We start from the raw sequence: 16,502 nt of genomic DNA, 5'->3' as shown, positions 1-16,502 counted from the left end.
TTCAAGATCACCTCTAAATTCTGCACATAAATATTATGATAAGCCAAGATGGACAGAAGTAGTGAAAAAGATGCAAGAACCCTGACACATGTTTGAAGTCCTCAGATGAAAGTTAGCACATACAAATTCCCATTTAGAAGCAGAAGTAATTTGAAGAAGTTCTACTTAATGGATGGCACAGAAAATATGGGTTCTGGTTTCCAACAAAAAGTGACATGAAGTAAAATATTTAGGCAATCTCTTGAGGACTATGTAGCCTTTCATAAATTGAAGGGCTTTAGTCAACTTTCCACGTGACAGCAACCAATCCACAGTTCAGTTGGGGAAGTGCTTGTGTTTTATCCCAAGATGGATTGGAGGAACTTCTGGCATGAACTGACACTGATGTAAACTGCTCAAGAGTTTTTACAGAAAAGAAATGGAAGACAAAACAAGCTGCTTTAAATTGAAGCTACCACAATATTCAGCAGAAGCTGAAATTCTCTCTTCCAAAACTCATGTGACTAAACACTGGAATGTAATTTTAAAATAGATAAGTAAGCTGACTTTATAAATTCCACTACTATGTTTAAAAATCATTTTGTTCTCATTCCAATTGTGTTAAGTGTGTTTGTGTAGCTTTGGGCAGAAAACAGGGTATACTGGTTGTTAAAGAAATAGGAGAGTAAGGGGAAATGAATCCCACCATCGTGGTATCACAAAATGTCCAGGTGACCTCGGGCTAGTCAGTTGTGACCTCCGTAAAATGGAGATAATCACACTTATCTGATTCAAAGGGGTACCAGGAGACCGACTGTTTCCTAATTGTTTAGAGATGTACACGGGAAAGGCACAATATATAGTTACATAGGTTAGGTTTTGGAAATATCTACTAGTGACAATAGATTTTACCCATCTGTGTAAAAGTGTCAGGTACTGCTATTATTTTGACCTCATTGATAAAGAAAGAATGGGTGGTCTGGTAGATTGAAGCACATTTTGGCTGGAAGCTATTACCCTTTGAGACGACCTCTTGTTTCAAGTTTCATTGGTTTATCAGAAAAGTTACAGGCAGCAACAGCAAGGGTTTCTATAATTCATGTTACAAAAACACTCAAATCTATTTTATCTCCTCTGACATAGTACTCCTCTGTGCTAGTCCTAATCATACTTTTCCTAATCAAGCATATGTTAAATGGCAGGAAGCAATGTCACTTCTTCCGGGTTTTACCTGACCTGTCTTCAGGTATTCACTGTATATATGAAGATATACCAAGCTCACTTGTCTCTCTCTCTATTAGAGAAGTGTAGAAAAAGTGAATGCAATGCTAAGTAGGACACCAAAAATTATAGTAATTTAAGAGGAGGACTAATTTTAAAACAAGATACCTAAATTAAGGTAAAATGTAGATCCTTCTGATAGTTCCATGTAGCCATTCAGTTTTAGGGAGAGAAGTTGTTTAAGGTGATTTGGGCAGGATTTATGTAAACTGAGTAGCAAGGAAAAGAGATGATTTACATTAAAACATAGCACAAGCAACCATCAAGTAGCAGTATTTTTACTGCTGAAATGTGACTCCGGAGAATTTTTACAAAATCTCCACACTTGGCCAGGCAGGGCAAGGCAAGAAAGGGGCCAGTGTGAAAGCATTAGTTTTAACCTGGAGTAATCCATGCTGATTTCTATTTCACCAGAATAATTTTACACCAGAAATATCCATACAGAATACAAATACTGGCACCTCTGTCTAAAGTGCTCATTTACCACCAAGTGCCCTTGTTTTACTCAGTGTATTTGCAAGGATGAACCACTCTATCATTTGTATCAGTAATGCAACTCCTACCCACATGTGCTTTAACCCCAGACTTGACTAATGCATGAATCTTTATGCTGTGCTCCTTATGAAATGCTGTGTCCTATCACGTTGCCACGATACTGCCACTAGATTTATGGCTCTAACTAAATCATCTGATCATACCACTTCTGTGCTGTGCTTCTTCCATTACCACCTAATGTATCAAAAGCATCGATTTTACACTTGCCAGCTTTCCTGCCGGAGCACTCCAAGGTCCAGCAGCACTTTATTACACCCCATGCCCACTCCCAGAGCTGTCATGCTAATGAGCCATGTGTCGCTACTTTAATTTTTCTGAAGCAGGTCACAAAGCTCAATTCTCCCCTCATGTGGGAGAACCTAGAATCCAATTCCTGAGCCGTCATGGCTGGCTGATTTTGAATAGTGCATATGATGACACAGGCTCTCATCTTACTGGACTGGCCACCACAACACCCCTTCCCTCCCAAATGCTGAGAGAAATATGGCCACTTATGGTTTCAGAATGCTTTTTCCTATTTGCAGACTACTGTACTTACCAAACACCTAATATCCTGAGGTGTCCAAAATGCTGAAATTATAACCTGCTTAACCTCAATAATTCTGAGAGGTCAGTTTTTATCTCTAAAATAGGGGTCTTATTTAGACTGAAAGAAAATGAAAGACAGCATGATTAAGAGACTAAATTGGCAGGACACCTAGAAATACCCTGAAAACCTAGAGAAATTTAGCACAATAGAAAAAGGCTCAGATCCTCCAGAAACGGTCAATATATTTCACAACCTGCAGGTATGAATCCCTTCTAACTCCAGGTATTTTATGATTTCTATGGATTTACTGCCTTTCCAGGACATCAGTTAGGAGAGGTAAGAAAGACAAGAGGTTAGAGTAGCAACTTTCAGGTTACCCTGAAAGGCATCTCAAACACACTTGCTACATTTTGTAAGGTTAATTTCTGAGTAATGCTGAAGTATTAAAATGTGAAAGAACAGGAACAAGTAGGCGGTAATTAATGAGGGCCAGTCCAGCCTTCTTATTTTGACTATTCCTACTAATAAAAGGTTACTTGGTGTTTAAGACCCTTGATGAATGAGCAAAAGGGGCAGATTTGTGTCTCAGTAGCTTTGCTTGTTTCAGAATTTTAAATGGCATGTGAGCTGGGGAGAAATGCATCAACCATCACTCTGTTAAGCAGTTGTTTTCCACAAGCATTTGTGCATTAGTGGTGGAAAGTAGTAGATTGAGATATGAGGTCTCTGCCATTTGGCAGAGATTTTCTGGCATCACCATCCCTGGAAGTGTTCAGCGGGTACCTTCACGTGGCACCTGGGTACGTGGTTTAGTGGAGAACATGATGGTGCTGGGTTAATGGTTGGACGCAGTGACCCTGGAGTCTTTTCCAGCCTTAATGATGTCAGTATTAGCTGACCTCTTGTAAACAGAAATACCATACACTACATCTGAATTTTATCATCTTCTGTCATACAATATTCCATTTTATCTTTTTGCTACACTTTCTCTGCTTTATATGGAAAAGGCCCAAACTACTAGGCTGCCATTAAGAGACCTAATTATTACATGGAAAGAGAAAAAACATCTATTAAACCTTTCCCGTTAAAAGTGAGGGAAGATGTGTTACAAAAAGGCTGCCTAAACTTGGCAGCATCACCATCCCCTACCTCCAGAGACAGAGCACGTGTTAAAAGCCATCAGTAAAGCCCTGACACACTGTGGATTTATCAGCTGAACAGAGAGGGAATACAAAACTATTCTTCATTTTCAATCTGAAATTAAGAAAATCTCCAAAAATTCTAAGGCACAAATAGTAGTGATGATCGCCCATTTTATTTATGTAAGAGTCAAGTACCAGCATTGAGGTCACTTAGCCAAGGTCACCAACTGCCACTGGTCACCAGTTTTTTGACTGGTGTTGACTCTCTTTGACTGGTGTTGACTCCAGATTTTCAGGCACTACTTACTGCAAAACATAGGCCTTGCAGTCTTGGATTTCGAGCCGATGTCAATCATGCATTTAAAGCACATGCCAACTATTCCATCTCTTTTGGGGTCATTTCTCTCAATTCATTTGGCAGGACTTCAAAACAAACAAAACTTTTAACCCTTCAGATTCTGGTGTTTTATAAACTGCCATGAAAATTAATTTTTATGTCAGGTGTGTACACTGAGGCTTACAGTCCTCAAAGGCTTAACCCAAATGACTCTTAAAGAACTGTGACAGTCTTTCATATACAGCTCTTCATAACAAAAGTTTATTCTGTGCCGTAACTGCCTGGCACATCAGCTTTACTACCAAGCATGGGTACTATGGGCTTGGTTTTGCTGTTAAGGCTGGTTAAGGACTGCCCTCCCTTGCACAAATATCCTACTGCTTTGTACCCAGGTGTACATGGGAAGCAATTTCAAAGGAAATTTGAAAGCAAGAAGCTGCATGATCCTCTCATGTCATATTTCAAGTATCACTTTTCAGAAAAATCACACTGGATCCACAGAAAACGCTTTTTCCTCTGAATTACTGCCTCAAATATTTTTTAACTTGATCCTTTCCCTTCTACTCAGAGCCTCAAAAGCTTCCACCCAAAATACCTAAAGCTATCATTGCTTTAGCTGAAGAATTTGTTGGGGTCACATGATGGTTTGAAAGCTGTGGTTGAGATTAATAGTGTGTTACAATAAACACAGTGAATAATGCAAAGCACAGAAACGATGGGAGGAAGTGGGGGGGGATTCATCTTCTGAGGCTATGCAGTTATTGGATGTTTAGTTTGAAAGAACACACAGGTCAGAGTGAGACTTCTGGCATCTTCTCCCTTACAAATTAATCACCAGTTAACAGTGACCAGCAAACTTCAGCTTATAAATAAAGTTCAAAGCCCCCAGGTCCTCATTTAAAAATGGAGACATATGGCTTGCAAACAGCTAATGGAACAAGCCTTCACAAAGTTTGAGCTCATTCCCAACTGAGAGATCCATTTCACAGTAAAAACACAACGCAGCCATGAGTACATGAGCTTCAGACTTCCTTCCTGTATTTTATAATACTCTGCACTTCCACAGCAGCTTTTATCTGGTGAGTGGAAAAAGTTCTGATGAACATCAGTTATGACTTTTCAAAGTGTAGAAGGCACTGCGGGAACTGAGACCATACACAGACCCTTCAGCTCAGAGGTGATACACACCCAGATACAAAACTTCAATGCTGGGCACGCAAAAATCCGAAAAGATTTAGAAAAAAGATTAGCTTATTCTCTGAAACCTGATGTCTGCAAGTTTGGAGCCACAGGTCCCTTCTTGTCTACTTGTTCACCACAGTGTAAACCATGTCTAGTTGCAGTAATACCATACAGCTAAAGAAACAGCTCAGAAGGATACTGAATCCTAAGGTTTGCTACAGCTCTCATTTGCAACTGAAAAAACTGAGGTAAAGTTTTGTATCTGAGAAGCCTGTGGCAGAAATCAGAAGGCTGAATTCCTAGTACTCACTCCAATTTCTGGACAACTCTGTCTTCAATATTTTGTTCTTCTAAAGCTGCCCTGAAAGCATTTTTTCCACACAGAATCTACTGCTTTGGGGGCTTTGTTTCATGTTAGTCACAAATCTCTCAGTATAACCCGAGGTAGACCAAAACACTGGCAGTCCTGCAGTGAAAAATCACCTAATGGGCTATAAATTAATGTTTCATTTCCTTTAATAGTGTAATGATTAATTCCTTCTTCAGAGCAAGATTTTGTTGTATATTTGATAGTTACACTATAAAGAAAGAAACAGGGTTTTTTAACGTCAAAAAGGATCAAAGCCAGAATACTGTTATTTTTGTTTGTGCTCTTGTAGCCTGACTCTTCAAACAGTTTTTTCTCCCCAATTTTGTAAAAAAGTAAAAAAAATCCATCTCAGATGAGGCCTTGCACAGCTTGTCAAGTTTCAACCCACAGTGATTTTTTTTTTTTTTTCAGATATAAACTCCTGAAAGTAGGGGTTTCTAATGGAAATGGTGACATAACCTTAACTATACCAATGCTGCCGTAATGCTCAGGTTACCAGGAATATTTCTGCTGCCAATTCTATTTAACAAGTCTGAATGCATATAATTTGTTCCAGTTGTCTTTCCTCAGAGTGGGGCTCCTTTGTGCACACTTTCCAATGTGGCTTGAATTAAAAGAAAGAAAAAAAGCCTCCTACTCCTATGTAAATTCATATACACACTGATACGGCTTTATCACAGCTAAAAAGCTATAAATCTGCTTTAACTGATTCAGTGTGTTCCCTGGCCTGGAAAGGTGACTTGTTTCATTGCTGCCCTTCACTGAATGTGACAATCATAACTTCACTTTATTCTTTCTGAGATATTTATTCCTTGCAAAAAAACCTCCCAAAAGCCCCCAACCTACCTCTCTGTGTATTCATATTATCCCCTCCTGACCAAACATCCCTCTGTTAGAGCCAAAAGGATTCGAGCTGGGTCAGGATTTGACCCTGGCTATGCGAGGAATCTAATCCAAATGCCTCCCACCGATACCAGTGATAAGAATCTAGTCCTATAGCAAATGATTTGCTTCTCACCTTTGGCTCATCCTGAAGCCAAACAACTTCCAGATTTAACAAATATTCTCAGGATGCAAAGTGAATTAATGAAGCAAGAGCTTAAGGGACAACAAGGTAAGTGGGCACTTCTAGAGCCTCATGTCCTCTGAAAGATCTGCAGCTCACACACTGACATGTCTCTGATCTTTCCTCCTAAAAGGAAGAGTGAAACAGGAGGAACAAAAACTCAACAGGATGGCTTCACTGCTCAGTGAATAAGAACAGGAATAATTCATGATCTGATCCTCCTCACAGCTGCCAGTTAACAGCTTCTTACTTGATCTTCAGGGTCTAAAAGGCAATGGCTGATGCTTAGAAACTCAAAACCTGAACCTTGTTGTCCTCTTTACATCAGAGAAAAATTCAGAGGAAAGATGAGAGGAAAAATTTTCAAATACATCAGTGAATTTTTGGAAGGTTTCAGTGAGTTTGAGTAGATGTCAACTCTGAAAATCAAGCCAAAATGGTCATCTCCACACTAACCTCTCAGGCTTCTGGGGACCCATAGTCAGACACAGCTCTAGCCACAATGAGTGGAAGAAGAGAAATGTCCTCAGGATGACTCAAAACCTGGTGGCTTGAACGTGTCTATCTAAATTGAAAACTTATGGTTAATAAGTTTCTTGTTTAGTTTTCTAACTAAAATTACAAGAGAGGAATTATGATTATAGTTTCTCAGGCTGAATTCTGAGCACCATTCCCAAATTAGAGGATAAATTAATTGAAAAATTATGTAAAACTGATTTTCAAAATGCTTTTTTCAAAGCACTTCACTTAATCATCACTACTGTTTTAAAAAATATTATTTTACTAAAAAATATTTTTTAAAAGCATTGCTAAATGAAATATCTTTTAAACCTTCCCTCTCCTTAGGATGTTTTTTACTAAATTTCTGTAGTGTTGGCAACGGGAGGAGGGGGAAGAGGGTGATTATGTTAAAAAAGTTTTAATAGGAAACGCAATAACAAAGAATATTTAAAACTTTTTAAAAGACACTTGGAAATTGATTGGCTATATCTTCCAAATCCTGTTTCCCTTCTGTAATTATGAATTACCATTATGAGTAACACTGACTGCTAATGGACTCTGCAAATCTCTGATAAAGGATGCAGAGATTAATTGCTATTCTTACTTAACACACTTGCTTGAGTAGTAAAAATGAAGCAATACAAAGCACTGTGCAAGGACAAAACACAGCAAGAGAATAGATCCTCTGTTCACAAGCTTTTTTGGAAAGAAAAATGAAAGCCTTCTATAAAAGAAAACTGAATTTAATTGGAATTTATTGTTAGTTTTCAGATGAGAAAAAATATCAATTATTCAGATTACATTATCAAAGGTTCTTTTGCTCTCCTCAGTCAGATTCCTGAAAATTCTCCACTTCTAAGACGCCTCACATGATACTATTCCTTCTTCAAAATCCTTTTAATATTCAGTGTCTTTTGGCCTCCCTGCTGCAGTTTGATCTCTCTGTACTTTCTGTCCTGGTGCTGTAAACACCTAACCCTGTGCTTGAGCAGGACTCCTACAGGAAAACTGCTGTGTCTGAATTTGGACCCAAAGATCAGAGGAGCGCTGCCTGATGCAAAGCAGGCTGATGCTGCATTCAGCCTTTCAGCTGGTCACACCGGGCTGCTGGATGAGTCTGAGAACAGCCGTCGCTGTGAGGCAGACTCTGCAGCACCAACCACATCACGGATACAAAAGAAAGAAACGCTGAGCACTCACAGGCAGATTAAAAACTTTAAACAGAAAGTGCCCTATGTTTCTGGAAGATGACTTCCCTCTAGATCCTGAGGAAATCCAGCCATAGCAGCAGCAGTGGCAGATGATCTGGTCAGTTACTCACTGTAAATTGCCAGAAATGTACCACTTACATAAAACTAAACTATTTGACAAAAAACAGATAAGGCTATAGGAGTCCCCAGCAGCCTTTTTATGAAGGATTCATCTTCTTAAATTTGGGCCAAATCATTAAATAGAAAAGTGGAAAGTTCTTACTGAAGGATAGGAAAGGGAGGTAAATTATGCTGATTGCATTTAAGCTTTTTAAAGATTTTTAAAAAATAAAAAATAGAGAAAATAGGTTACAAATCAGGAGGCCCAGATTTAGCCAGAAATGAATATGAAAATCTTAGGGGGATTTACTGCTTCAAATTGTCCAGCACTCCAAACAAGAAAAAGTGGCAAAAGCAATACAAGAACCTTCATTAACTCTGTGACCATGGATTTTGTTGGTCAAGCAGCTCATTCATGCAGATCCCATAATGCAGAAGAAGCTACTGGGGGCAAACTGACCCTGATGATTTTCCACCAAAATCATGGATCATTGCGAAATCACACTCCTCTCCCAGGATCTAACCTTAGTATATTTATGTATGTACCCAACATGGATTTACCTCCCTGTCCACTGCCAATGTAACCTGTGCCGAGGCAAGAGCTGCTCCATCCAAGCTGTAAACAACTTTTAACCTTCCTCTTGGAATTCAAAGTGTAATAATACTGAGAATCATGTCTGCCGCCCCCCTCTCCCTCTCTCTCCAGCAGCAAAGTCACTTTGATTGACTGACATCATGATCCTCCACTGGTGCTGCTTCTGTGAAAAGAGCCCTTAGTGGTGGAAAAGGTGCAGAACTGGTTAAGCAGCAGTGAGCAACAAGTTTGTGTAAAAGGGATGTATTTAAGGGAGAAACCAAAGAAACTGGCGTACATATATTCAGAGGTGGGTGATGAGACTCCAAACTGTATTAGATCTTTCCCAGAGAGACTTCAGCAGATGTTACCTCCAGGGTCACCAAAGTCATTTATAGGACCAGAGAGTCCAGTTTTAGATATTCTTACAATTTTCTGGTATTGCTTTACTTCTGTTAGAATTAAATAAAATCCATGCTCTGGTCTCAAAAATTTTCTTAGTATTTGAGAATACTAAAATTCCTCAAATCAGAGGTGATTTGGGATTTTGTGGCTCCCACGTGCAGAGGCTTTTTCAAGTGACTACATCCAGCCTTCCTGTCTGCCTGATACAATCAGCTTAGAGAAACACACCAGACCCCACCAAACAACAAAAGCACACTTCTTATGGAATGCCTGCTCACTGATGGAGGAGCTGGAAGAAGTCACACATTTCGGCTTTGATATGAGGCAACACAGCCAGTGTCCTCAAAGGAATTTGGATGTCAACTTTCCACAGATTTCATATATCTTTCCAAATCTGTTCTATGTCACTCTGTACAACAGCTATTTCCCTACGTCAGACCCGCACTGAGCAGAGATGTACATGTCAATGTCCCCAGTGCCACAGCTGTGGATGCTGAAGGGACATGGGCAGCAATGGTCAGGCTGATGTGCTTCTACTGAACACCATTCCCTAAAGACACTTGATTTTTTTAAATGTATTTTTCATGTCATTTTCTGGTTGAAATGGAAGAAAGTTGACACTAATGAGCTAATTACCTACATCTACATCCTTGGCTAGTGCTCAACCTTTCTCAGCTGGCCAATATCCTCTCTACAGCCTCACTTGCTCATGCTTCTTCTCCCCATACCCTTGTCAGGGATTGCATGTTCTGATCCACCACAGCAATTGTTAAGTTCCTTAGTACAACCACATTAAAGACTGGATGCCTTCAGACAGTTCTGGCTTCTCCTGAGTCCTATACATGTATACCTACATACCAATATACATAAGAAAACTGAAAAATAGTGCTTCTTAAGGTCCACCAAGATACCACAAGCCAGCCGACTTTTCAAGTAGTGCCGAAATCCTAAAATCGGGAAGTTTTAAAGTTTCTGAATGGAAACACCCTGAGATGTTTCAGAGAGATGGGGCTATTTAGTCTGCAGACAGGAAGGCATGTGACCTTTTGATGCTTAAAGGCGACTATGAGGAAGATGGAGATAGACTTTTTACATGTGCTTGTACTCATAGGACAAGGGATAATGTTATTTGACTAAAAAAGGATAGCTTTAAATTTCATATAAGGAAGGAATTATTTATTTTGAGAGTGATAAAGCACAGAAACAGGTTGCCCAGGGAAGCTCTGGCTGCTCCATCCCTGGAAGTGTTCAAGGCCAGGTTGGATGGGGCCTGGAGCAACTTGGTCTTCTGGAAGGTGTCCCTGCCCATGGCAGGGGGTTCGAACAAAGTGATGATTAAAGGCATTTCCAATCCAAAACATTCTAGCATTCTAGGAAATGGAGACATTCACACCTTAGTTACTTTGGGTAATTTTAGGTAAAGTAAAAAGCCTTCTGGACTTGACATATATAAAAAGAAAAAATGAAAAGGTCCACATCTGAAAAATCTCATTTTCCTTAAAATTATGTACCTGCTGATATTATAGGTACATACAATAAAAATCTGGACATTAAATGTTCTAAATTATTTAGAAATAAAGAAAATCAAATAATGGCTTGTAATGCATCTAACACAAAAGTCAAAGCCCTAAAAGATGCCCATGCGTATTAGATGGTTCCAGCCCGAATTTGAAAGTTTAGATGGACATTTTTCTGGAAGTGTAAAAATAGTATTTCTGAAAATATTACCTTTCTGGAATGAAAGGAACTTAGATAAAGAATAGCCTACTGTATCTTCAAAAAGTAGCATGTTTCTTAAGATCCATGTGCATTATATTTGCAATTTACATGGGGATTTGTAACAGCGGTGCTGTTCCCTGGGTGTTACTTACTTTGGATGGACTTCTCTAAGGCTGAGTTTACACAGCTGTTGTAGGAAAACCTAGCCACAATCAATTAAAAAGTGCAACACAAACCCTTTAGACAGCATTCTCAGGCTGTCCTGCTGTTGAGACAGCTACTATTCTCCAAGAACGAGTGCTATAACTGTATTAAACTTAGTCCTAACCAAAATAAGCTTTTACTAATTTTCACCATTTAAGGAACATAAAGACCTGCCTTTGTCATTTAAAATTTAAGCTGACTAAGCCTCATAGAAACAGAACGCTAAAGAACTAAAGGAATTAAATCCATTTACAGAGGTCAGAAGAGTCTCTGGGTTTTAGACACGATGGGATTGTATGGTCTGTGCTGTCATCCTTGCGAACTTTCAGATTATGTGTTGATAGGTGGCAAAATAAGTCACCTTTGTTTTCCTCTTGATAGCAAAGTCCCTGACATGACGCTGAGCTGATCCTAGCAGGTCACCAGTGTCCTGGCATTACCTGCACTTCTGATTACTGAACAGCTAGAAAAAGCAGGCAAATGAGACCCCAGACACCCTGTCTTTGTGTGGGACATATTTATTACCAAGCTACTGAATCCTGCACACAAAGAGGGCCTCAGGGAATGTAGTATGTCTACAAGCTGATGCAAAAAGCACTGAGGAAAAAAAAATAAAAATAAAGATAAATAAGCAGGCAACTGAAAAGCCTGAAGTTTAACTAACTCCACCAGCACATTGATAATACAATAATGTGGTCAACCTGCTGTGGACTCTGAACAAGGCTTTTTTTGTTTTTCATCTAATTAGTAAAAGAAGAGATTAAGGTTTTTAATCTTGTTTGCTCTTTCTTCCCTCTTTTTACCTAGAGGGTGTGCATGTATGTGTACATATGTATTTCCTAAATGAGCAAAGAGAAAGTACATACATATACATTATGATGTGGAAAACATGAGATGGAGTCTGAGTTTGGTTTTATTTCCAACAAGAGGGTCATCAACATTATTTCAAATTTCCATGTTCTGTGACTGCAAGCAGTCAGATCCACGTGTGTGTGTGTGTGTGTGTGTGTGTGTTTTATAGGGTGGGAGGGGAAGGGGGAAGCTGAACAGAGGATATGAATTTTAATCAGTTTCTTGAATGAATACAACACTGTATTTCCCCCTACTCTCCTTAGGATGACAATTCAGAGGAGATAACCTTCTCCTTTGAAAAACCTTGAAGGGAAAGTTTGTTTTTACCATAACAAATGCAACAAAAGAAGAGGGAAGCTGGGAAAGGGAGAGGGCGGACAAATTAAATGTCAAACTTTCTCTCCTTACTTGAAGATAACAGCATACTAAGAAACCTTTTTAGAAGCTTAACATAAATGCAGTTAAGCTGTTGCCAGCTGCAGTAAACCTCTCTCTCACCTTTCTTTCTCTCTTTCAAGATATCTTTGAATGCCTTCTGCTTCATCATAAATCAGACCTGTGAGCAATTATCACTCAAGCCGGATGGCAGCGGCCTGAGTGGCCACTGCTATTCCCCTGCTGTAATCTGCACTTCGTCAGGTTACACTACCCTTGATGAAATTTCACATTTCTTTGCCAATGAGCGTTACCTCTCCATTTATGACTCACTGTCTTTGCAGCAGAGAACTGTGAATTTCATTCCTCTCCTTGTAATTTGCTTAAGCATCATGGACCATCCGGCGGTGCTGAGCACCCACAGCAGCCCATCGGGGAGTCTAAGAGCATCCCAATAGGATGTGGTTCTGCTGCTGTTTCCTCAAATACTTCCTGTGAGGGCATATCTCAGCGCCACGGACCGAGACTGGACACAGACACGCTCCTCTGGGATGGTGGTAATGCCACTGACACAGCTATCAAAGGAATCCTTCGTATTCGTCATCCTCTATCCACGCTGTCTTTGGGTGACAGGTACCTTGCAAGCTCCGGCTCCACCAACCCCCAGGCTGCACCTTGCCACCTTCACAGGGAAGGGGGAGACTCTTTGGCCAATCTTACAGCCAGGAGTTAATAAAATAAAAAATCCAAACCACCCCGAAATTCCACCCCCGCAAAAGGGAGCGGGCTCCAGCCCCAAGGCACGCAGGCCGAGACTGAGAGCGCTGCCCGGTCCCGCACCGCCGCCTCCCCGAGAGCGTACGGCACCCAGCGCGGACCTGCCCAAAGCTCCACTTCCCAACCTCTGCCAGGCGACCTCACACTTTTAAACAAAACCCCCAAACCAACCCAAAGAGCGCACCCGCTCCCCCGACCAACCTACATCCCCGCGCACAGCTGTCAAGACGGGCATGAAAAAGTAGGCACAGAGAGAGAAAGAAAGAAAGAAAGAAAGAGAGAGCGAGAGAGTCACTCACCGTTGGCGGCGACACAGAGGTTTCCAGAGCCACTTTGAACTAAGAATGACTGAGGGACAAACTCTTCCTCAGAGTCCGAGCCCGCGGCCGCCCGGGCCGCGCCGTCGCCCAGCGACCGCCCCGGGCCCTCATTGGCCGGCGGCGAGGGGAGAGGGGAGGGGGACTGCGAGCGGGGGGTGGAGGAGGCGGACGAACAGGGCAGGGGGGGACCTGCGGGCCACAGACACACACACACAGAGAAGGGAGGGAGGGGGAAAAAAAACACAGAAAGAAATAAAATGAACAAAAAAACCACGGCAAAACACGGACAGAAAGACAATAAAAGTCGAGCCGGGGCAGGAGGGAAGGCCGCCCCCCACCACCCCGCCGCCTGCCTCAGCGGGGCAGCCCTGCCTGAGGGGCGGCCGACTGCACGTATCTGACCCCATTACCTGCTGTCCCTCGGGCTGTTACTGTCCTTTAAAACTCCTGTCCTCCTAATATCCATCCTCTAGAACTCGCATCCCTCAGGTTTTTTGTTGTGGTTTTTTTCGGTTTGGTTGGGGTTTTTTTTAAAGATTTTTAACATTGGCGAAAGCCGCTGGTGCGAGATGCGCTTTGTTCCCACGACACGGGCGCTCACTGTCAATGAGTCGTACTCATTGATGCGGCCGCGCTCCCTCTTAATAACGGGAAAGCTTTGCCCGACGTATTGGGAGGTGAATTATTTCAGATTCCATGTGAAAAGTGTAAAGTCCTTTTGGGGATTGGCTTAACAATTCCCTTCCCTCTAGTTTATAAAGCAAACAGAGCAAGACCTCCACCATGCAGGCAAGAGGTGGAGGAGAGGTGCGGACACCGCTGTGTGGGGTAGCAGCAACTTAGCAAACCACCACACTGATAGCAGGGTAGAAGCACGGCTCAGACCGGCGTCATTGCGTTGATTAAATGATGAGAAACACAACAAACCGGGTTCTAAGATTATATTTTATATAGAGCTGTGCCTGACTGAGGAAGAGCTTCTACTGACTGCAAGGAAATTGAATCAGGTACGTGTAGGTTAAGTAGATCCAATTGGAAAAGCATACTGTAAGCAATTAATGGTTACCAGGGTCTTATTCCAATCATATTTTTAAACAGAAATGGGAAGTCAGAAGTGCCAGACTGGCAAAAAAACTAGCAGGCAAATGTGGAGGTCAGACATGTGCAGTACATCAATAAAAACAGGGGGAATATGAACACAGACATATAATACAGGACAATGCATTTAAACATGAGCTTTTCCCCTTGCTACATTTGATCTGAAAGTCATCGTGATTAATCTCCCACATTTTCCCAAATACTGATATGTTATCATGCAAAATCCATCAAAATGAAAGAACAGTCAGCACAAGAAAACCACTAAACTTAAAAAAATCATCCGTTTCTGAAAAAACACATTTTGAACATAGTATAGCTCACAACATAGCTGTACAATATTTCTTGATAAACACAACAGGAAAGGACACAAAGCAAAACAATAAAGTGGGTTTAACATTTAAATCCCCCAGAGCTGGTTCTGCAATATTTTCTTCCACCTTGGTCGTATGTTTTTCCTCATCATAAACCTTTGGATGTCACCTCCTTGGCATATGCCAGTCTTATAAACTGCTAGTTATACTCAGAGAAGCAATTGTGGCATCAGAGGCAAACTCTGGGATCCAGGAAGAATACAGGACTGTACCTGTGCTTAGAGACACTTGTCGCCCGAAGGAGAAAAGCCAGTGTTGGTTGAGAGCCTATGTGTGAACAGCAGCCTGTGCAGCATGCAGACCGAGAGCCGAAATTGAGCCCTGTGTGTTTTGTTATGATCAGCAGTGGAGTTGTCTGGATCCCCTTCTTTCTGACAACTCTCCAGACAGAGAAGTTCCTCATTTAGGAATGCAGCTTTTAAGGAATCTGCAACCCACTTCACACTCCTTGACCCTTTTTATGGTGCCAAGGCTGTAACCTTCCCATTGTGCTAACTACTGGTAGGAGCTGGAGACAGACAGGAAGAAAAAGGAGCACGTGCAAGTGGATGAGCGCTGCCTTCCTTGTCACAGTCCCTGACATGAAAACTGAGATTCATCTCTAATTCTGATCTGCTTTTGAAGAAGCAAAGTCTACTCTGTGTCATCCTCTTTGTGGCAATAGATATTTGATGAGCCCTGACATGTAACAAAGTTTAAATCAGGACTTTGATTTGCTAGGCTTTCATTACAAAACAGGCTGACATGTATTTCTAATCCTGTGTAGTCAGAGGCTGAATTTTAGTCTGATGATGACTGAAATGAAAAAGAAGTGTTAAATCAATGTCTTCCTATAGACCCATACACTCCTTCGGTGTACTTTATAAGGAGAGGACATATTTTTCCAGCTATTGAGGAAGAAAATCTAGACTAAAAATTATTTCAAGCCTTTGATTCATTTACACAAAGACCAATGAAATACATAAAAGGGAGTTTAATGGTGTAGCTACCCAACCAAAAAAAAAAAGTATGGACAATTACAGAAGAGCCCCAAAGCTCTCTGTGTTTAGACAGCATGCTTGGCATAACTATACATGAATTCTGTAGTCTGGACATAAAGATCAGGAGCAGAATGAGCTGAATTTGGAATTGTAACCGTAAAAGCAAAATGTCAGTGCTTTTGTCGGTCCACATCAGAGAGTTTCTGCCATTTCAACATGGCAGAAATTGTTGGGACTTTTTTTTGTTAGGAGCTTTCACCATCTCCCACTGCTGCAGTTTTGGCAGGGATAAATTAAAAGAAAATAATAATAATAAAAAAAAAAACAAAAAACAAACCAAAACCTTTTTAACGGCAACTTTGGGTTTTAATCAACTACACCATTGCAGACCGCACATGAGAAGATCCTGTGGGCTTTCACGGTCGTTACATGCACTTCCAGCAGTGCATGAGCTGACCTTTACAAGGGAAGATTCCCTAGGAATTGTGCATACTAACCACTCAGGGCTGTGCTGCTGCGAAGGGCACCGGCACATACCACCGTGCTCCCTGGAAAATTGCCTTTTGGGCATAAAT

General features: G+C 41.1%; 1 protein-coding gene across 7 annotated transcripts in view; it reads right to left on the bottom strand.

The window, feature by feature from the left end:
* The window catches only part of TENM4 (teneurin transmembrane protein 4), a 591,710-nt gene that overhangs the window by 241,418 nt on the left and 333,790 nt on the right, over positions 1–16,502 (bottom strand). The window contains exon 1 of one of the 7 annotated variants that reach the window (XM_015638815.2): positions 13,458–13,661. The exons of the other annotated variants lie outside the window; for them this stretch is intronic. The gene's annotated coding sequence lies outside the window, so the exon portion shown is untranslated. Of the gene's footprint in view, positions 1–13,457; positions 13,662–16,502 lie in introns of those variants that run through there. 7 annotated transcript variants of the gene reach the window in all.

Source organism: Parus major, chromosome 1 (genome assembly GCF_001522545.3).
Source record: "Parus major isolate Abel chromosome 1, Parus_major1.1, whole genome shotgun sequence".
Classification (NCBI taxonomy): Eukaryota; Metazoa; Chordata; class Aves; order Passeriformes; family Paridae; genus Parus; species Parus major.
This window is presented reverse-complemented; position numbering and strand designations above follow the sequence as displayed.